At 43.6% G+C, this 21,578-nt stretch overlaps 1 protein-coding gene across 11 annotated transcripts in view; it reads left to right on the top strand.

Annotated features, from left to right (window-relative positions):
- The window catches only part of LOC311434116 (uncharacterized protein), a 354,696-nt gene extending 336,029 nt beyond the window's left edge, over positions 1 to 18,667 (top strand). For 9 of the 11 annotated variants that reach the window (XR_014691263.1, XR_014691265.1, XR_014691266.1 and 6 more), the window contains 2 exons: positions 1,041 to 1,181; positions 1,761 to 1,922. The gene's annotated coding sequence lies outside the window, so the exon portion shown is untranslated. Of the gene's footprint in view, positions 1 to 1,037; positions 1,182 to 1,760; positions 13,826 to 15,070; positions 15,310 to 17,383; positions 17,514 to 18,554 lie in introns of those variants that run through there. The other 2 variants (XR_014691262.1, XR_014691264.1) reach the window with 2 other exon arrangements.
- Positions 18,668 to 21,578: the final 2,911 nt, after the last annotated feature.

Genomic DNA, 21,578 nt, shown 5'->3' with positions numbered 1-21,578 from the left:
ACGCACATAGCATGCCAAGGCCTACCTGAACTCAGTGAGCTGGCAGGGAGCTGGGAGGCTGAAGGGCCATCCCAGTGGTTACAAGGAGAAGCAGGAAGGTTAGTCGGGCTAGAAAGAGTGGTGGATTCATAGGGGAGTGTTGGGTATGCTCACCAGCAGGACACAACTTCATGAGGTGTAGGTACCCCCCACAAATTTTCCAAAGATCTGTCTGTGATGTACAGAAGTCAACAGGAGCTTTGCTACAGCTTCCGATGAGTCTAGTACAAAGTGATGTACTTCAGGGGCAAAATGACACTGGGAAAGGTGCTCTTACTTACAGTATTCATTTTGGGTATGATGGGCACATTGTCCTGCATACAACTGAACTGCCAAGCCTCCTGAACCCCTGGCTCTTCCTTCTGTTACCAGCTTGCCACACAACTTTCCCACTTCTCTGCTTCCTTTCTACAAAGAAAGGTTCTACAGAAGGTTGTGAAATTTGATATTTGTAAGACACTCAAGATCCATATGTGAAGGCTCTCATCAGAAGCAAGACTTCTTTATTGTTCAAAACCTAAAAGATATCTCTAAGCACTTTTTTCCTTTTTTTTTTTATTAAATGAAGCCATCATTACAGACACTGTATGCACAAAACTACTCTTCCTAACACCCTAGTCAGATGGTGTGCTATGGTGCATATTAAGCATGTTTGGAGTAGGGACTTTCAGCAGAAGTAATCTGCTGGGAGTCTTTGCAAGTCAGTGTAAGTAGAATGCACAGTTTGTGGCTGGTAAGCTAGGAAATAGATGTATTTTGTTAATGTAGATACTAACGAATGTGTGCCCTGTCTCTCCCAGATGCAACACCATTCGTCTTTATAATTGTATTCAGTTGCAGCAAAGTCTTTTTCTCTTTTTCATCTACAGTTTAGTAAGCCAGCAAGAAACAAAGGTGTTGAGGTGTCATCCTATACCTTCACACAAAGAAACAGAAAGCATTTGGCAAGAGAGAGGAAGAAGACACTAGCAAAGACACTCTTGTACTTTTCTTTTCAGCAGAGATGCCACTGGCCTAGGATCAAGCCCAATCACAGCTGGGCAGAGAAGTCTCCAGAGCTCAGGAGCAGACCCTGGTCCCCCAGAAGGATCCTGGAACCTCCCACAGCAATGAATCTTCATCCCAATGACTGCTCCCAGATGGTGAGAAATCTGAGATAGAAGTAGAAATTCATCATTCTTATCATTGTTCTTATCATTTCTTTATTGTATTCATTGCTCTGCTAAGTAAAGAACAATCATGATTTAAGAAACTCCTTCACTTCCCAATGAAAATAAAATATAAGTTATCTGGCACGGCTTGAGGACACAGTTTAAAATGTGCCTAATGCCTTTTTATGCCTCCAGTTCTGGATGCTAAGTTTGACACATGCTTTTTTGAAGAATTTAGTATACATCTTCTGTAGAATATGGAGCTTCCCAGCTGTTAAATTAAGTAAATGCAAACAAGAATCTTTAATGATCAGCTACTTTTAAAGCTTTAACTGAGTATTCTTGCTGTTTAATTCTTAGGAGACAACACTTTGTTATAGCACTGGTTCTCACTCAGTTCTTTTATATGAGAACACTGACTGTGCTTGTGGAAGATCTTTAACTGACTTTATTTGCAATGTTAAATCACTGAAGGGAAAGTTAAATATGGGAAGAAAATTCTGTGTGTACAATATCTTTCTTAATGCATCCTAACACACCTGCAACAGACAACTTCTGCTTTTATTTCAGGTCCAGATGAGTGTAAATTTTTGAAGGAGGAACACAACTCTTAGACCTCTGAAAACCTGTATGTTTTGATATTTTACTCTCACAGATACTATAAATTCTCTCTAGAAGATTCACCACCACAAGTTGTCTCAACACCTTGAATAATAAAGTTCACAAACATCATTTTGTCTTTTCCACTCTAAGTTGCCTGGATAAAAGAAGAGCACATCATGTTCCTTTGATTTGTAGCTTGTATATTCTGTAAACAGCTTTTCCACAAACAACAACACAACATGGAAGCAACTGGACATTCTCTTCACAGTTAACATGCTTACAGTCCTCTTTATTATTTACATGTGTCAAGCAATTAGTAGGATGCAGTTTGGAGGAATGCATCCAGAGGAATGATAAAGGCTGATTGTTTTGGAAGATGTGGAAGCTATTAGTGATTCCATGCAGTATCAGGAATGTTGATCCTGCTTCGCTAAACAGCTTGGCATTTCCAACTCTTACTTTTTACTGACAAGGCTATCAGAAATGGCACATTTGTCACATATAATTGAAAAATGTCTATCTGCCTTCTTAGAACTTCCTTTCATTTAGGTTTGCTCTGAGATATGCAAAGTATATTTATGCCTGGAACATTTGAACATTAAATTCAATTCTCTAATGTCTGCCACTAGCTTATGGAAAAATAACATACAGGTTCTTACACGTACCCTGGGGACCATCACGGAAAAACAACAGTCCCAGAAACCACTTGTGCTGCTCTGTTTTCAGGGCACAGAGGTTAAGAAGAATCTGTACCCCAAAAAAAAGGCAATTACAAATGCACTTTGAGACAGTCAGCTCCTGCAGATGCTTTTAAAGACAGATGCATGAATTTTCAAAGCTAGATATATGCAGATATTTTACATGCACATCCTGTGTTTACCAAAGGTGTGAGTCATGGCCACACAGTTCAGCTGTTTGGAGAAACCAGCTTCTGATGTGTTACATCAGCTTGGTACTTGCAAATATAGGCATCCATAAGGGATGTTAAAACTGAGATTCTGGTTCCATGTAATTCACATGGCCTCAGATCCCCCAGTCCAGGACAGCACAAGACACTTGGAGGAAGGATCAGTTCATCACATGCCCCTTTGCCCTACCCCAGCAGTGGGACTGTCTGCAGACAACAGCACCATTCAGGATGAGGAGAGGGGACCAGAGCCCATGGAATGACCACATCTCTGATCCAAGCACCAAGCTGGCTCATCAGTTCCTAGAATCACCCAATTTAGGTTTGCTTTTACAACACGCTCTTGAAGGCAACTTCGTCTTGGTTGTGAGCAAGCCCTGGGGCACTGAGCCACAGACCCCAGGCAGCACCCATTGCCATCCCTTCAGAAGGCTTTCATGGCTCTCCAGGTGGGGATGAGCTTTCTGTCTCCAAGCACAGCATCTTTCCTAAACCATCCAGCAGAGGATTGGCATACACCGTCATGCTTGTGAGGCACTGATTCATCACAGGGGGAAGGATGAAGATGTTTCCCATGTCTGGAGGTGAATTAACCCCCCTGCCCCATCATCCATCACTGTGTATACCTAGCTGAGACTCATCAACATCGTTTTCACCACACACAAGTGTGAAGCAGGACACGATGCCGAAGCAGTTCCAGCAGAGCAGTGCTGGTGAGGAGCCAGCCACATGTATCCCTGTGCTCTGAGGAACCCTGAGGACAGGTGGCTGCCTGTGACTCTGCCCTCACCTCCTCCTCTCTCCCCTCCCATGCCTTGATGGCAATTAGCGGTTGGCAAAGAGCACTGAAGGGTGATAGAAGTTTGTCAGTGTGACAAGACCCCTTAAATTGAGGATATTGAGAGGAAGATATTATGCTGCTTTTTGAAAAGCTTTTTCTGGATGCCAGGACAATTTGTAGATGTAGTTGGCAGCCTTTGAGGATCAGAAATTTTAGAAATCAGCAGCTTCTTACTGCTGTAAATGACAGCCTGTATCTATGGATCTAAACAGCATGCTAGTTAGGCCCTCTGGTGGGGCAAACTCATAAAGACCAAATTTTGCAGGGGCATTTTTTGCTCTGAGCCATTCTATTTTAATGAATTACAAGCCATGAGACCATGTCAGACACACCTGTATCCCTTTCTTCTACTTCACCTCATTGCTTGCTGTGGACCTTTGTAGCTGAATGTATTCGAAACCATTCCTGTGCATAAATCTGAAGAGATCCATAGGAGACATGCACCCAGCCCATTAGGCACCCAGGTGGCCTGAAACACTGACCTAGCTATCTGTGATACAGCCTCTACTGAGCCTTGAAGGATGTGTCTTCAAGGCCAGACCCATTATCTGCAAATACTACCACAAAGATAACCATAACACCGGCCCTTACAGAGCTAGGCAGCCTTAACAGATAACTACATACATCACTGAGCACATACAGACAATATCCTTGCAGGGCAGAAAGTCATAAAACCTATCAAATGCAGCATGCATCTAGCCTTTGGCTTTTCCACTGCATCTTTTTTTTTCCCTGTTGCGTGTTGGATAGTGTGGCAAAACCCATCGAGGTACTAAAACATGTAGCTAAGTGGCTCTGATCTGTATCATCAGATGTTGAGGTACCTTTTAAAAAAATCACGCTTTTAAGGTTCTTTGGAACTCACAGTAGTCTTTTTCTGGTTATTATGCTGATGCACAAATGATGTGAAATAGCTTGTTGCTTCACTGTGATGTTAAATAGGATCCTGTCTGTACCCTAGAGCATCCTGGTTGGAGACATAAAAAAAAAAAAGAAAAAGAAAAAGAAAAAAAAAAAAAAAAGAAAAGAAAGAAAAAAAAAAAAAGACAGCACAAAAGCACAAAGGTAAATGTGACTTTCCAACCCAGCAGATAGAATGAGCCTACTCAGAAGAGCAGGGAGCAGACTGACTTCCTAGTTTTGCTCCTAAAACAGTCTCTGTAGTTTACAGCACAAATTTAAAAGAAATGCAAAAGCTATTTCTGGAGCCTTGGTCACACAAGTGTCAGCAGCGTGAAACATCACAGACCCTCTTGGGCTCACTTCCATAAAGCCTGGATCCAAGCATCTTCTTTCACCATTGTCTTCACAGATGCTTCTTGAAAGAGAGTAAGTCCCATGTCAGTCCATCTGCCTGTGGCTTTACAGCCCCAAAATCCTATGCTGACCTTTTAAACAGAACTATTTTAAAGATCGATCTTATTATTTTTTTTTCTTTAACAGTCTGATTTATCAAGGAAGAGGTTCAAGGGGAGGGCCTCGCCTATCAAGCTTGACAGGGAAATGAGTTAAACATGCAGTCACACCACCCTATCAAGGCAGAAGCCCAACTGGATTGTCCCAGGTGACTACAATAAAAATGAAGCTGGTATAAAAGGAGTTATTAGGGACAGGCTTGCTTTTTAGAATGGGGGTAAAATGGGTTAGTGCTTGAGAGCAGAAATGATGGAAAATTTGAGGGAAGTAATCCTTAAACTGAGAAGAGGTCTGAGATTCCAGGTAAGCAAAATAGCAACACACTGGAGTAGCTGGGGGTTGGGAAGAAGCTGCCTGATTGCAGTCACTGTTCTGTGCTTGAGAACTCTTTGCTGTTTCAAAAATTATAGTATGGCTCACAGAGGAGCACTACCTCAGGGCTCCTCAATCTATGGCTTTCCTTCCTTCCTTATTTTACCTGGCCACTCTACCTGTCAATCTGAAACCTCCAGCTCCTCTCTGTGGAATACAAAACTGCAATTAAGATGCCTTTTTATTTTTACCTTACACATCACTAATGACTAATTCTATTATAATGTTACCCTCTGAGGTTCTTCTACATCATTAAAGATATACATGTATGGTTGGTCCCTCCTGATGTGCACAATGGCTTCTTAAAGAAGAATGAAAAGGCTTGTGTTTTTTTCCCCTCTGACCAGAAGTTCTATGACTTCTTACACCAGCACAGGAAAGCTGTTGCAGGGTATAAAGAAAATTGCTTGCCTGTGCCAATGGCTTGTGCTGTATCAAGATAACCTGCTGTGACCTTTGAGGCCATCACAAACATCTGATCTGAATTAATGGCTTTAGTGCAGAACTGACTTAATGGCTTCAGCTGGCTCAAGGATCCCTCAGTGGAGGTCCCTTATCCAGTAAAGGGCAAAGGACTTCAGATATTAAAGAAGATAGTGGGGGTTGTTCTTTAGTGGTTCTGCCTCCAGTGAGAGTGATATGCCCTTTATCAAAAACATTCACTGAAGGAAATGATGAGAACACACAAGTTTCTACTTGACATTTTACACCTAGCAATGTAAATATTTGCATGAAAGTACATGCAATGTTTAAGCTATCCCAATAAAATGAAAATTATTGTTCCACTTAATGAAAAGTGGGCATAAAATGAAATAATAAACAACTGCTTAGGCAGAGCCCCCTGCTCTGGAGAGGCTGTAGCTCCAGACTGTTCCCCTGCTATTGACTACCCATTTAAAATGGGGTGATCTGCAAACTAAAAAAGGTTGTGTCAAAAGGCAAGGTATGCTTAAAAGCTTAGGCTGGACTTACATTCCTTTGCTTACAGGTATTATTATATGGGCTCTTTCTGTTTCATACTTCAAGGTGAAAAGCTGAGGAGCTGTTCTGCCAAGCTATGAGAGGTTTTGTACAAAAAAAAAAAAAGGCAAAGAAGAATATCTATAATGTTTTTTTGAGAAATAGATGCTGAAGAAACACGTCTCCAGAGTTGATGTCAGTTGTAAATAAGGTACCTCATATGAATCATACAAATGAAGTACATTGCATGAGTTAGCAGTAGTGACATGTCATGGCTGATTAGCTGCATCACAGCTGAGATGGGAATTGGTTTCCAAATTTACATGTAGTCTTCAGCCCATCTCCTTAATTTCTTCTTTTCCTTTCTCCTTTGAAGAGGCAGAGCACCAAGAACTAGCAGCCTTTTCTAGAAGGGTTAGAGAGGAGAGGAAAAAACACGAATAAGGGGATTGTAAGTTTACAAGATCTTGAACTCATTTATTACTTTTCCTTTGGATTTTAATTCACTTTCTTTTCTTTTCGACTTAAAAATCACTGCCTATATTGCCTTTTTATAGATTTATTGCTTTATGGGGAGAGGAGTCTTCCAAACTTTCAGATGTACCCATAGAAAGGATCCCTTATACCCACCTCTTGGAAAAAGTAGCACATGATGGCCATCTGGCATATCACCACCATGACACTGGACCTTCCAGAGATGACATCCCAAAGCTCAGATCTCCATGGGACACGTTGGCTGATATAGGGAGCATTCAGGCACTGCTGTATGTTCCTTCCTTAACGGGTCCTTTAGGCATTGCTCCTGTTTCATCAAGCAGATAGGACCAGGCACAAAGGTTTGATTCTCCCCTGTGAGAGTATCTGAGTGACTGCACCTTGGGGACCCAGCTTGCAGCCAGCAACACCACAGCTGCCTTCTAGGGAAGGAGCAGCATGCCCCAGGGCTTGCAGGCAGAGACAAAACACACAGTGACACTTAGGGCAATGAATGCAAGTCCTAGTTCTGGCACAAGAATTTTTTTTTTCTCCTCAAGGAAATAATGCCACTAGAAAATGAGCAAAGACTCTTTCAGGACATATGCAGCAGCTCCCAGTAAGCACTATAGCATCTGTTGCCAGTTATTTGTTATCCCAGACAGCTCTTCATGAGGTACCAGGCAGTTCACATTTCCTTTAAGCTGGCTATTTGTCAGCGTTTCTGTTTTACTCAGGTCTGTCAAGACCTCATTCAATAATCACAAGAAGTATCTCAATATTTGTGGACAGAATGTTGTTTCAGGAAGAGGCATGTTGGAAGCAAAACTGGTTCTTTATATGAAAAATTATGCATCTAGTCCATTAACCTTTTTAAGTGTTACATTTGAGAGCTGAGATTTTCAGTCACACTTATTTTAGTCTCTTTGCTAACAGTGTTTTGAAGTGATCAGTCTGTCATGTATCTGGACAGGCTGACTCAGGGGAGAATAAGTAATTTAAGGAAGGAGGAAAGGAAGACCATCCACTCTGTCTGTGCACCTGAAGATCCAGAACAGACTCTGCAATTATTTGCTGATGCAAGTTCTTGATGCCGTGGCACTTTTTTCAGATGTGTTGATACATTCTGTAGCCAAGTCCCATTTCTTACCTTTAGAAGTAATATCCTCTTGCCATTGTCCTCTCAAGGTCTACTTTCACTTTTCGCTGGGATTGACCACTGTCAGAAAGAGGGTATAAGACAAAAAGGATTAACGTTTCAATCCAGGGAAGTGTTTGATGCATTGAAGCAGGGAGAATAAATCAAGAACGACTAATGACTACACCTGAGCAACACTTTTTTTTTCCCCCACACGGCTTTTATTTATCCAGGAATACTTGCATATATCAAAAACTTAAATCTCCCTTTTCAAATCTCACCTTTCAACCCTGCCCATTAGCTACTAGTCCCCTGCAGCTGTCAGTGCCTGTGGTGAGCTGGTGCATCCTGCTCTCACTGCATCCATCCCATGCTTGGTGATGGATAGTTTGCTTTTGATAGGAAATCACCCGATGCATCAGAGCTGCTGCCTTAGCTCATCTATTCATCTCTGGTAGCATCAGAATCATTTGGGTTCCTCCATCCATGTTTCCGATTTATCTTAGTTTCCAAAGCAACCAAGTCTTATTGTTACGGCTTGTTCTCAGCTGATCTGGTCATGTCTTTGCTCTCTGCCTATTCTAGCTTCTCTGCAGTACTAAAGACTGTCATGGTTTCAAAGGAAGTGAAACAAAGCATCCCAGTACCTGAATCCTTCTCCTTTTTTAATAGATATTACATATGTTGCTTTTCTCCCTTCCATATTTGCCTTATTTTAACAGTGCGTTGAAGGACTGATGCTGTAGTTTTCCCATGAGATTTCCCCTTTAATAGGGTCCCTCTGATCTTTTTTCACTCTGGTGGAATTACCTTTTTTACTTGTATTTGGGGATCATATCAACGAAAAGATACTGCCAGTAAAAGTGTCTTTGTGCATATTTTCATTATCTGACACCAGTGTTTCTGTTGCTGCTGCTTTCATTTCTCTAAAATGTAATTTTCTGCCTACCCAGTCCTTACATGCATCTCTGTGGGATGTTGTCCTAGGTCTGTCCCCTCCCAGATCCTGCTGCACCCCTAGCCCGCCTGCTGGCAGGACAGAGCGAGATGCTGAAATGTCCTTGGCTTGGTGTAAGCACTGCTCCGCAACAACTACAACATCAGCATGTTATCAGCACTCTTCTCATCCTAATCCAAAACATAGCACCCTACCAGCTACTGGGGGGAAAATTAACTCTGTCCTAACTGAAACCAGGACAGATGTCCATCACTCCAGGTGACTGTTCCCCTGCTGCATGTGCACATCTGTCCTTGCCTTCGTTTGACCTTCTCTGATGTCTTCATGCTTTTTGCAGTACAGTCAAAGCCACCAGAGACCCCATGTTACCTGTAGCACTCAGGGAGGTGGGGGACCCCAGGAGTGATGTGTTTCCAGGCCACATTACGAGCAAGGCATCCTTCATTAGGGACTCACTAAGCTTCAGGGGAACGTGACAAGATCAGCTTGCTCATGAGTGATTCAGCACAGTTTTGTTTATCTTTTTAGCACTTACACATGTTTTCTAAAAGCTCTGACCGTGGACTCTAAACCGGACTTAAACTCTAAACTTTTCAACACTTAACAGATTTAGTTGTCAGCGTCCACACAGATCACTTGTGAAATGGGGGGGGGGAGGGAGAGGGGAGAAATGGCCAAAGCTTTTAAAACTTCTGTAGTTACTAAAACCTGTAAAGCCAGAGTGCTGCAGAACAATTTTCCTTCAGCCTTACAGTAAAGCTGCATTACAAGTCAATAACAAATGTTCACTTTCTCTGGTTTTACCATAATTATTTTTTAGAACAACTGAAGTTCAGCATTGTTTCAGTTGAGTCTAATGCTCTCCCCTTTCCTCTTCTACCCCTGTCCTTAAAAAACAAACAAAAAAATCAAATAAGTGTATGGACACCAGGGACAGTACTTGTCTGCTGTGCCCCTGAACCCCTTTCAGCTCCCGGTTCCTAGTGAGGCAGGCAATCCTACCGCACATCTCTAAGGCTGTTTTTCTAAACATTGCCTATATTTTAGACAGATCACTGTATATATTCTTTCTTTCCAATGATCATTTCCATACAATACCAACCTCATTTATCAGTAGGGGAAGATTAAGGCAGGGTAATTAGGTGATTTGCAGAGGAACACGCTGATGAGCTTGGAAAGCACCAAAGCACAATCACCACAGGCTTGGGAGTGCCTCCATGCCAATGCCCATATACCATGCAGAAGATGTGCTGTTCAATGACCTTGGCACATCAGCTAACCACTTCCCTCTGCTGTTCCTGGCCCTGATGTTTGTGAATTCTCCACCTAGGTCACCAACACAGCTCACTGCAGCTCCAGTCCCCATCGCCCCAGGCATCCTCTGTGCCTCCCTGTCAGGAAAAGCCATCTCTGCTGGCCAAAGCTTAGCTCATTTGGGGTTAGCACAAAGAAAGCCTTTGCGTGGTCTCAGAGAGGACAGGAGTGTAGAGGGAAAGAGCATGCTTGTTATAAGGTGAGCAGCATGTAAGTTCTGCTTGCTTTGAAAGGGAAGTCATAAAACACCTTTGAAGCAAATACAGGTTCCCCTGCCTGCCCTGCTGAAGGGTTCTAAGGGATGTTTGTAGCAAGGGGACAAATTCATGCTAAAGGATAACATGTTAGCAAGGTGAGGCTGTACAAAGCACTGATGTAAGGTGCAAAAGGGGCAAAGTTTACAGGGATAGGCAATTTTAATAGAGCAGACCAAACCACCTGAGGAGGAGGATGAAATGTGTTTAAAGTTCAAGGTGAGTAGTTTAACAACAACTTGATGAGGACTGGAAAGCTGAGTGGAAGAGAAACAAGGAGCCTAAATCTCCTAATGACCAGATTTATTTTTTTTTTTCTGGAAATTTGAAGGTAACCTCCCATCAAGGGCAGACAAATACAAAGCTTGATAAAGAGTACAGAGCAGTCTGGTGTGCAGCCTGGAGAAGACGAAGTTTTGCTCTGGGAGATGTTTGTAAGGAAAAATATCAGCTACGCAGAACCACCTAAATAAAAATCAAACGCGGCTAGAAAAGCAAAGCTGTGTAATGTGCTGTCCCCAGTTTAGATTCCAAGAAATGCCTGGGACGCTGGGGCCTTGGCGCTGTGTTGTGCAGCTGCGATAGTGCTGGTCCCTGTGGGGAGCTGCAGGAGCCCTGCAGGGTGCTGGTGGAAAGCAGGCCAGCGCTCAACGTGCAGCCACATCAGCAAAGGCGAGGGTGGGTGAAGCACTGAGTTGCTTCTGAACATCTGTTATCCAAGGTAAAAATATGCTCCCATTTATAATAAGGAAATAAAGATGTCAGCAGATTTTTGTTTTACTTTCCCTGACTTCAGATTTTTTGACAGGTGAGATGAGCCTAATGATCGCCTTTACAAGGTGTTTACAAAGGTACACATCTTCTAAAAAGCGAGTCATGATCCTGATGCTGCACACCAGGTCCTGATGCGCCATCACATCAGGAAACCTTTTTTTGTAGAATGCAGTCGTTACCTGCCACGAAGACCTCAGATCTTGAAGAGCATTGTGAGGAATTTTATGGCAGGCTGTGTATGCCAGCGAGCAGCACGCACATCCATCTTGGCCCGCTGCTTCTTATCAATTAATCCCGTTCTCAGGGGTTTGGGCTCAAGCAAACTGCCTACGGATGCTCGGTCCCTTCTCCCGTAGGGTGTTTTTGCTGCTTTTTGGGTTAGGGCCGGCCTTTCGGGGACTCCCCTCTCTCTCCGGGCTGCCGGGAGCCGCCGAGCCGTGTGCCGGCGGGCTGACAGCAGGGGGCAAGAGCGCTCCAAAAATGCCCTCCCGAGCATCCTCCGCCCTGTGCCGCCGGAGGAGACAGGGGGGCGGCTCCGGCAGCCCCCTAGCTTCCCCAGGGTGGTGCTGCGAGGGATGAGGATGAGGATGAGGGAGCCTCCTCCTCGCTCCCATCCTCGCTGTGCTCTCTCTTTCACGCAGGCTTTCAGGAGCTGTGCGTTACGCAGGAAGCTGCCGCTGGAAATGCTCGTAACGCATTTACAACACCAACATCTCTTTCAACACGTTCTACTTTTGAAAATGCTCTTCAGTAGAGGAAATATGAGAAGAAAAATGGAGTGAAGGTTTTGGATTGTTTTGTCTGAGGCCAGGCAGAATCTTGCTCTTCTGGGATTTGTAAACTGGAATCTTCACAGGCATGTCCCATTATCTCGTGTGTCTTCATTTAAGAAAATAATATGCAGGGAATTTGAGGGATAGTTTAAAAAATATGGACAAGAAGCCAGGATGGTACTACCTGGGCCCTTTCCAGACTTCAATATTGACAAAGAGAGAATAATCACCCATTTGTTATACTTTTACACATCATTTACTTCAAGGACATGGAGATTCATATTTATCATATACATCACTTGTTATTGTTCTTATTTCCTGAGTGGATGACTGAGAAAGCAAATTAAGTCGTGCTGAATTGCATGTGTTACTGATGGCACCAAAAAAGAACAAACTTTGCAGAAAGACCCTAAACTGTTCTAGGCCTGTGGTGCTTAGAGGTAACTAATGATTCCTAGCTGGGATACAAGTCTGAGGATATAAAAGACAAGGTTGTTAGGGAGAGGTAATAAGCTCTAGTGACAGGACCCGCGGGAACGGGGTTAAGCTGAGGCAGGGGAAATTTAGGCTGGACGTCAGGAGGGGGTTCTTCACAGAGAGGGTGGTTGCACACTGGAACAGGCTCCCCAGGGAAGTGGTCACTGCACCGAGCCTGTCTGAATTTAAGAAGAGATTGGACTGTGAACTTAGGCACATGGTCTGAACTTTTGGGTAGACCTGTGCGGTGTCGAGAGTTGGACTTGATGATCCTTAAGGGTCCCTTCCAACTCAGGATATTCTATGATTCTATGATTCTATGATTCTCTATTACATTAATTCTTAAAACTGGAAGCCCAGCCTTTTGGGCTCACGGGTACCCTGATTCCCTACAGGGAGTCTACGAGCATGTCTTTCCTTTACTGGCACTATGGTAGATGGGCCGTAGGGACCTGCTGTGCTTTCACCCTGGCAGGCAGCTCAGCAGCACTCAGCTGCTCACTCACTCCCCCGCAGTGGGATGGGCAGAGCTGTGGGAACCCGTGGGCTGAGATAAGGACGGTTTGCTAGGTAAAGCAAAAGCTGCACCCGCAAGCAAAGCAAAACAAGGCATTCATTCGCTGCTTCCCACCGACAGGCAGGTGCTGGCCACTTCCAGGAAAGCAGGGCTCGTTACAAGTAAGGACTACCTGGGAAGACAAACAGCATCACTCCAAAAGTCCTTGCCTCCTCCTCCTTTTCTGCCAGCATTTATTTTTGAGCATGGCACCCCATGGCATGGGGCATCCCTCTGACCAGCCTGGGCCAGCTGTCCTGGCTGTGTCCCCTCCAGCTCCTTGTGCACCCCTACCCTCCTCCTCGCTGGCATGGCAGTTTGATAAACACTAAAGTCCTTGATGCTGTGCAAGCACTGTTCAGCAACAACTAAAACATTGGTGTGTTATCAACACTGTTTTCATCACCAGCCCAAAACATGGGACCATATGAGCTACTGTGAAGAAAAACAGCTCTGCCCCTGGCAAAACCCGTACAGGACCACATCCTTCGGAACAGCAGCTGTCTTCTGTGCTATTAATGCTGCACCATCACAACTGCCACTGGTGTAACTTGCATGGAGACCTACTGCTGTGCTGCAGTGGAAGGTAGGAGCTCCTGGGTTTCTCCACATTGAGATGTTTCTGCAGCTCTCCAGCTGAGTGCCTCCACATGCCCTACTCACATCAGCATGGACACATGCACCTCCTAACACTGTCTTCCAGACCCTAAGCACTGCATCTCAACCAGCATTGCTCATATCAAAGCCTGAAGGTAATTCCTAGCTTTCATCCTCCAAAGTGTGCATCCAGCTTGTCCTCTGCTGAAGGAAAGATTTAGGTATGTGGTTACATCTTCCCAATTTTGGGGCTATTATAAATATTCTGTGTTAAATTTTTACAGCTATATTGTTGTTATCCATTTAGATTTGAATTTATGTCACCAGGAGGTTGGTTTTGCTTTTTGCACACCAATTCGCAAATCTTTTGGGGGCAGATTTATTAGATGGACTGAGGAGACAAGGGAGGGAAAGCACTTAAATGTTATCTAATAGTCAAAGATAACAACTGGATATTCTTATTTGAAGAATTTGTATAATTCTTCTTTTATGGTCCCCATTTAGTGGTCTTCAAAGTCAGCAGTTTTCTTTGAATCAAACTCTATGGCTATGTAAGCTTTTAAAAAGAATCTCCACACATCGGTGCAATCCAGTTTAGGAACTCCTCTTTTCCAGGCTAATGTGCTGAATGTGTCTCCTCTTAATATTAACAAAGACATATGGCAAGAGAGGAAAGAACTACAAAAGCAGCCTCTCTCCCTGATTCATGCTAGGAGTTGTGACATTTGGAGACTACACATGCAAACAGCTAGCTCCTCTAGGAAGCCTACCACTGCTTCTCCTAGCTGTGGGGGAAAAAAAAAAATAAAAATCAGAGGCCATAAGTTGATTCTATTTTTGTCCAGACAGCCTGTGGAAAGCAAAATAGAGTTTCCTGTGAGAACATGCTGCTTCTGAAGCCTTCTGAGCTTGCCAGCTGCCTCTGGTGAGGCACCGCAGCTAATCTGCCTCACTTGCTGCGTGCATGTGGTTATTAGGCAAGGGTGACGGGGATAGGCAATGACACTGACAGGAAAGGCAGCGTTTTCCTTGTGACCCTGTGCCTAGGTGAATAGTGATGTTGGTTAGGGGCCTGTTTCTCACATGGGCTGGTGAGGATAGCGAGCAGGCAGAGGGGTGACATTTATAGCTCGGTGTGTCAGCAGGAGACAATGGGGAAGAAGTTTGTGGTCACGGTACTGGTGTCTCTTGCTGCACACTTGCTGCTCATCAGTCAGGAAGTGTTCCCAGCACAAACCCGTCCAGTCTTGTCTCATAAAAATGCTTTCCCCTAAAATGGGCACAGTTTGCTGCCAGGGTGTTTTTGTAGCCTCCCTATAATCCTGGAAACACCACCCCAGACTCTTTCAGACCAAGAACCAACAGCTGAAAACGCCTCTCTTTTTCAGTCAGAGTTTTAGCTCAGAAACTGTTTTTCTCAAATTTCCCAGGTTTAAATTCACTGTTTGCTCTTTACCTGTTAACAGGACATTTGGAGCTGGAGGTTTTGTCCCTGCTCAAAGCACCCAGAGGAGCAAGGCCCAGCAGCCACGGTCTGTCTGAGAGGACGGGCATTTATCCAACTGGCCCATGAGAAGTTATGCAAACTAATATGCTGCTCATGCCTCAGGGTGTCACTGTCTGACACCTTCTTTGACTTTCCTCAGCCACATTCCCATTCCTCTAAATGTAGATCTCCAGGGAACAGCAGGAAATTGTTGTATTGGTAAGACCTCAGCAGCACACGGACAAAATGAAGCAAATACACGCAGTGCTTCAAACTAGTGCTTCTCTCCTTTTCACACCAGTTTGCCTTGCTGTCATATAACTGGCCATACCACAGCAAGCCTCGATGTTCTTGTAAGAGCTGAGAATTGTGTGCTATTTTTTAAATCACCAGCTTTTTAAATGTAGGCTCTGCAATGTCCTGACATGCTGCAGAGAATCAGTAGCAAAGGGGCCAAGATGTGCAGCACAGCCCCTCGTGGGTATGGACAGCAAACCCAATAATGCCCTGCCCAGAGGATCAGATCATATCTTCACAGTATCTGCCAGTGGAGAGAGCAGAAAGTGAGGTTTCTTCCAGTTCCTGGTCTAGGCATAGCTATGGAGGACAGACAACCATTTGTCCTCATGTCAGCACTGCACTCCAGCATAAATGGCTCTTCTCCTTTCTCTAGGTGTTACAGACAGCAATCACACTCACTCTCCATGTTCCCTTTCCAAAAGTGGTCAGCTCCTTCCATCCCCCTTCATACCTGTAAAACATACATCCTCATTCTACCCTGAGGCAATAGCCATAAACAATGTTTTGGCTCCATCTTTCCTAAGATTATCTGTTTCAGAGCCAGAAGGTCTTATCAAAGGTACACCTGCAGCTGACTCGAGGACAGTGCTTCCTGACCAGAGACAGTTAATCATCAACGGTATCCAGATGGTTTGTGGCTGGGCCTGGTGATGATGCATATACTTGGGGAATTTCCAGGTTTTGTTCATGATTCATTCAGCTTTGACTTCACTGGCTCGAAAGAGAAGGTCTCACAAAACATAACGAGAGTTTATGTTACAGAGCACTTTGCACACAGATCCGCACCAACCGATGTGGAGATTCTGAGGTCACTCCTTCATGGGGATGTCGTGGTGTTGCACACGAGGCTGGATTTATATCAGTTTTCCTCTTCTGTTGTGTACAAGCACTGTTTTACAGGAACCTTTCATAAGATTTGTTTTATCTTTCTCCAAGGCGATTTACCACAGCAATGGGGGAGGGCTTAACTTTCAGGCTGCAGTTCTGCCCGTATCCTTGCTCTAATAATGACAGTAATGCAAGCTGTCACTCCCCTTTACCCCAAAGGCAGATGACTTTTTACAACCTGACACCAGGTTTGCAGCTTAGAATGCAACTGCAGTCATTTAAACAAGTGATAAGAAACGCAGCAGAGCATCATGGAGGCACCAGGAGCATATGCATCTATTATTGGCCCTTCAGTGATCATAAGATGCACCTTACCAGTATGTTATGTATCCGCAGCATCCTTAAGATGTAGCTGACCTTCATGTCCCACTTCAGCTAACCACCAGGAGAATGCTGTAGTCAGAGGATCTGGTAGCAGTTTCAAGGTCAAATTGTGTTTATTGCTTAATGTCCTTGTGCTTGATATACTGTGGAGAATTTTGATATAACAGGTTGGTGTTTTTCTCCTTCTTATGGAGCAAAAATGTGCAGAAACTTGTAACATCACTTAGCATGCTCATGTTCAGCTACATGGATGCTGTGCCACGAGGAGTTGTCACAGTCTGGTACTCCCTGTGCTTTCTCCTCGTGCTGCCATCACCGCATACACACTCCCTGCCTTTCACTGTGGGCTGGAGGCTGCTTTAAATCCACCCCCTTTGCCCTGCGCTCCTTTTCTGGGGAAAGCCCCATAACCTGTGAACATTACTTCCCTTCATTTAGCCTCTGCTGTACTACTCTGCTGGAAAGACAGTCTTCCTCATCTGTTATCCCATGGTCCCTGCATCCTTCGCTCCTCCAGCCCCACTCAGTCCCATCTGACAGTCCCCATGGCTTTCTGCATGCTGTCACAGGCAAAGGGAAGACACTTTTCTATACCACACTGTTTCCCTCTGCTGATGACTCATCCTTGTTGTGATTTCTTGAAGAAGCAAGTTAATAACATCAATTAAGTAAGAAAAAAAAAAAAAAAAAGAGAGAGAGAGAGAGAGAGAGAGAGAAAACAAAACAAAACAGTCAGTCCTTCCAGCTTTCTCAGCTGCTTCCTTTTTATTTGGATCTGCAGGCTCCATGAGGCATCTCAATTTGTGTGCTGAACCACATCAAGCACTGGAATCAAGCACTGGAGCCACTTTCCTGATGACAGAAATGCTCTGCTCTGCTGGCCAGCGCTGTCTGCACACATGGGACATGAGGTACTGTGCAGGACACTTTATCTATGTCCTGAGAGGAAAAGAATCAGGCAGGTACGCAGCACTGGCTCCTCAACAGCAGAGGCAGGAGCCAAGGGAGCAGAGTCTGCTGTGGGCAGCAAGATGAGTCTTCAGCTGTGCACCCAGCCAAGTGGCCAGGCAGTAACTGAGGCCAGACTTCTCCCCCATGAAGCCTGGTACCAGCCAGGGGTCCGTACAGGAAAGCCCTTCACTGCTCAGCCTCAATCAGATACGGGTGGGACTTAGCATCTGCCCGGAGGCAGCTCTCGGCCTCCCAATGCCAAGGCTGTCCTAGGTGGTAGCCAGGGTCTAGAAGCTGTGCTCTAAAAGGTCATTGAAGCAGAGCTACTGGTGTTATACCTGTGTGGGATGGGGGAGCAGGTATGCTCACATCTCTTTTAGAAGTAGATGAAATACTCTTTCTTTGAAATGCTCTTTCTGAACAGAGTTTTTTCCCCTACAAGCTGGGAACTTCAGCAGCTTCTTTTAGCCCTTTTAAATTATAGTTTCTTTCTATGGTTCAGAAAGTTCCTGCTTTTCCAGAAGAATGATAATGGTTCCACGATACACTGTTCTTGTAGCACAGCCTTCCTAAAAATACCACTGGAAAAGACAGTTTTTGAATAGAAAGCCCCCCTGTCCCACCCAAATCAGAGCCCGCAGCTTGTGGGTTTGCTTCATATGTTCAGGATCCACCCAATGTGCCTCAAATATAATTTTTGTGTGTTCTCAATTAGTGGCCTACCAAATGTCTGGGAAAGGCCATTTTGGTCTTCAGCCCAACAATCTAATCCAGTACCTTTCTTCTTAAAAATAAATCAAAATAATGTTTGTAATTTTGGCCACTCTCAGCTTGTAGAACACAGGAAATAATAGAAAACATCTCTTAACTACCATGCATGTTTTATGGCATATATTTCTGACTGTGGCATGGAAATTTGTCTTCCTGCTATCGTTCATTTCATTTATACTAGATCTGTGTAAACTTGAACTTCTGTGATACACGGCTCAATCTCATTTGAGTTTCAGGGACAGTGGCAAACAGAAGCAGGAAGAATACCTGAAGACCATCCCTCACTTCGCCTGTCTCTGGTACAATGCACTCATTTGGGCTGTCAGATGAAACCAATAGTCATCCTTTAGACTTCTCTAGACTTTCTCTTTGAGAAAACAAAGGTCATACAACACTGAAAGGGCCTTCTGGAGAACAATGCTGATCATTCAAGTTTCATCCTGCAAGCCAGTACAGACCAATGATGTTTACTGGGTCAGCTTCTCATCATTCCCAAATATCTAACCGCACAGACAGCAAAAGAAGCAAGCTGATGTTCTCCCAGCATCCTCGCACATGATGGGGCACTAATATTTACACAAATCTAATGCCATATGACTTATCACCAGCTGTTACACATATGCTGTTACACATACAGACTGCTAGTTACGTTACTCCTGGTTTCACTCTGGATTTGCATTGGTCCTTGGTACTTTTAAGCCCTCGGTGGTAGGTGGATCCCCATGGCATCTCCACCCTCAGCAGTTCTGTCTAAAGAGCAGCTGGCCCAGTCCTACCTGCACAGTTCTGTGCTTCCATTGCCTCTCGTGCCATAGGCTCTCGCCCAAGGTGCAAAGCCACATCTGCAGTATTTGCATGATGGCCAATGACTGCTGCCCCTTCCTTTACTTTCCCTTCACTTGCCTTTTCCTGCCTCCCTTCCCCGCACATCCCTGTTGTTGGCTTCAGTCCTGAAATGACTTTCTGTTGGACAAAATGTCTTTAAATCTGTAGTGTTCACTATCCATCAACTTTTCCTTTTTAGAGCTAATCTGCCTTCATTGCCACCATATATAACTTGGAATGACAGATAATAGTGTAAGAGAGAATAATGTTCTAAATACTTAAACAAATTTTATTTTATTTTTTTAATTGAAAGGTCCTTCCTGATGCTGATATTTCAGTATAACTGCTTAAGCAACTGTTTTTCCTTCGAAGATCTGAAATCTTGATCAGAGAAATGAAAACGGAGAAAAGGCTTTCCTCTTGCCATGGAGGATTTGATTGTGTCCTCACATATATTTAGTGTAGTGACTTATCCCTGCAAAGCCCAAAAAGAGAACAAATGGTATGCGCTGCTTATGAATAGTATAGTAGCATGATTGCAAAATTTACAGGAACACCAGCTTTATTTCTGTGTGTTATTAGTCTTTATAACTAGCAAGCTGTTAAGAATTAGTGCATCATCTTTTTCTTTACACCACGTTTATGCCCTTATGTTAAAATCACATCTGAATGGACAGCTGTGAGATCAAACTAATTGTTTGAGATCAAACTGAGTTTTCAGATAGACATACAAAAGTGATGACTCTGTAAAGAGAAGTTCCTCACCTGAAAGTCACCTTTAGCCTTAAGTCAGCACAACTTGCACTGCAAACTCTTGGGACCAAGCTCAGCTGAGGTGAAGAAATGTGTCAGGGGAGTGCTTTTGTGGTACTGCATGAACATATGGATGCAGTAAAAGTGGCCAGGCACCGTGCTGTGGATTTGATGTGTGACTCTGAGCATATCAGTGCAGGCTCTGATCTTCAGAGGACATTGGGGAGAACCAGAGCACAGATCTTTTACAAGAGTACAAGGATTGTATGTAGATGTATATAAAATCCATTGTATGTAAATAGAACTCTTCTTAGACTGATGAACATGGAGTAAAAATTGGCAAGCAGTCAGACATGTGAGCACATCTTCCTCCTCCATTAGCCCACAGTCTTGGTCTTGCTTGCAATTTTAGACCATCCTTTCTCCAGTCCCACCACTGATCTATACAGAAATTAATTTGAATGTGTGGTATTCTGTGGAAGACTGCAACTTAAATTTCAAGGGAATGAATGACAGTAAGGGTAGAGTTGTGGTTTATGCACTCCAGAGATGCAGGTTTATTTCTTTACAGCATCCTGTAAAGATGGACACATCACAGAGTGTGCTGCTGAGTGATTCAGCTTTCCAGCTCCTAAGATAAAGATGCTATTTCAAAGATATTGGAATATTGTAGTGGTTTGACATTTTGTGAGTTTTTAAAATGTCTCCCTTGGATTTAATTCTCTAAATTGATGGGTAAACCACAGACCTAGATAAGAAAGAGATTTGAAGTAAGAAAAACAATGTAGAGTGCATCAGAAGTTGAAACCAATTCACACAAGCCTCAGAAGAAATAAACGGAGAAGGTAAAAATACCAATCCCATACATCCTAGAATTTTGTGATAGATCTGTGAGGATTTTTAAGTCATAAAGGACTCACTGTCAAATGTCTGGCACTTTGGAGATTTCCTTTCATGAAAGGGCAAACGTTTTGTATAGTCTGTTTACAGTATCACAGTGAGGAAACACTCAAATAGAGGTAAATAGAAAAGTTGGTACTTCGACTTTGGAGTCTTCTAAAATTCCCAGGGATTCAAGGAAAGAAGATGATCAAACAGTTTACTCTGCTGCAGTATCCTTGGCCACCTGGAATATATCACATAACAGTGTGACATTGCTCCGGATTACTTTGGTAATCCAATAAATGTGAATTCAACCCTGGGGAAATATAACTGTGTAAAAATGTAATTATTGGCTTATAAAAATCATACTTTCCTCATGTTCTATTGCTTTCCCAAGAGAAATTTATTACCTTTGGGACTGAAAGCTATATGGGTGTGTGTTTCCTACATCCATCATTACAATGCATACAGTCTACTGCCACTTCTCCCTGCTAGTACAAGATGCTCGATTCTGAGGTCCCCTTACAGTAGCAATTCCAGTGAAATCCGGGTAGTTATGTCAAACAAAATCCATATGGATTTAGATGAGAATCAGAGCTATTAAAACAATTTTATTTTAGTATTATTCCTGCTCTCTACCTTACACATAAGTCCAAAATTCATCTTTCCATGGAGATACATTGGCTGTAGTAGACCTATAGCAGTTTACACTAGGCAAAGACCAGAATGTGCATCTTTAAAACTGGCAAAAAGACCTTGAGTGAAATATGTTACAAAGAATGTGCTTTCATGTG

This window comes from Aythya ferina (assembly GCF_964211825.1).
Source record: "Aythya ferina genome assembly, chromosome: 1".
In the NCBI taxonomy this organism is placed as follows: Eukaryota; Metazoa; Chordata; class Aves; order Anseriformes; family Anatidae; genus Aythya; species Aythya ferina.
This window is presented reverse-complemented; position numbering and strand designations above follow the sequence as displayed.